The sequence below is a fragment of the Haplochromis burtoni genome, unplaced genomic scaffold, assembly GCF_018398535.1.
Source record: "Haplochromis burtoni strain Fernald_Lab_line unplaced genomic scaffold, NCSU_Asbu1 Contig_231, whole genome shotgun sequence".
NCBI lineage: Eukaryota > Metazoa > Chordata > Actinopteri > Cichliformes > Cichlidae > Haplochromis > Haplochromis burtoni.
Window position 1 is genome coordinate 250,516 of NW_024582592.1, and position 1,788 is coordinate 252,303.

Genomic DNA, 1,788 nt, shown 5'->3' on the forward strand with positions numbered 1-1,788 from the left:
TGTGTGTGTGTGTGTGTGTGTGTGTGTGTGTGTGTGTGTGTGTGTGTGTGTGTGTGTGTGTGTGTGTGTTGGTGGCGTGTATATTTTTCCTTAACACACCAGCAAACAGCAGAGGACATTTTGGTGATGAATACAGAGGCAAAAATAAAACGGTCTGCTCTGCTCCATGAATCTGATGATGAGGTAGAACCAGCAGACAGATGGGGCGCCTTCACTGATGTTTTTCTGTGACAGCTGCCCTTTCATGATATTTGGCTTGTATTTTGTTTTAGTTAAGAGCACTGTCAGTTTAGTTCAATTCAGTTATATTTGTATAAAGCCAAATCACAACAACAGTTCCCTTCTGGAGCTTTATATTGTAAGAAAAAGACCCTACAATAATAAAGAGAACTTCCCAACAATCATATGACCCCCTGTGAGCAAGCACTTTGGCGACAGTGGGAAGGAAAAACTCCCTTTTAACAGGAAGAAACCTCCGACAGACCCAGGCTCAGGGAGGGGCGGGGCCATCTGCTGTGATTAGTTGGGGAGTACAAGTAACAAGTATGATTCAATGCAGAGAGGTCTATTAACATATAGTGAGTGAAGAAGAAACACCCAGTGCATCATGGGAATCCCCCAACAGCCTACAACTAAAGGAGGATTTGGGGTCACCTGATCCAGCCCTAACTATATCTTAAAATCTTCAAAAAGTAGAGATAGTCTGTCTTCCAAATGAAGCCTCTGTGTGTTTTCTATTTAAATGTTTTCTACGATTGTCGCCTTTCACTGATTTTGTTTTTTTCTCTGGCCTCAGTTTAAAAAATGGAATTTGATCTGGAAGACGTTGTGGCTCAGCCTAGCATCGCTGCTTGTTCTGTCTGTGCCTGTATCCTCCGGCAGTTAGAGTTAGACACACGTGCTAGGCTTAGAGGTAAGTATGAGTTTCAGATCTGTGGAATGGGGGAAGAAAATAAAAGGGAGACACTTCAGAAATAGTGCTGCGTCTTCATTATTGCAGTCTGTGTTCACAGACAAAGCAAAGGAGATCTGTGCTTGAACGAAAAAAATGTTTAAAAGTCCAATGTGTGCCATTTAAATCCATGTGATAAATTCTGTTTCCATGGACAAATAATTCAATCTCTGTAATCATTGGTAACACTTTGGTGTTTTGTGTGGTTTTTCTTTCCTAAAATGATTTTTCTTTTTGAAACGATGAGGTCATCAGGCAACTTAAAGCTCTACGTGATTACATCACCATATAGCGTATGTACCTCCTATTTTATGTGCAGGAAGGAAGCGTGTCACCCACACACAACATCGCTGTAACCATACAGCTGCTTTCCTGCATTTATATTGGCAGGATATGAGCACTGTTGGAAAGCATTTAGGTGAATGAGGCAAGTTGTACAAAGTGTTTTGAGCAAGTGGATAAGCACCAGTCTATTCACAGCCCAAGTGTCACTTACCTTCATTTGTAGGACACGCCCATCTGCACTTTGATTGGTCAGTCTCCTTCAGCTGCTGAAGCACTGAAAAAATATTCTTCATGCTCAAGAAACAAAATCAAAGGTTGATTTATTCAGATAATGAAACATTATTCAGATAATGAAACATCCCCACTGCTGTCAGACTCCATAATAAAGACTTTAACTGATCAAGCACACACATCCATACATATGCAATAATACTAAGTGTAATAATCCTTTCTGTCATCGTTGTATTTTTACTCAGTTGTATATAGTATTTGTATTTGTATTCTATTTTTATCTTATTGTATATTTATTTTATTTTATTCTACTGTATATA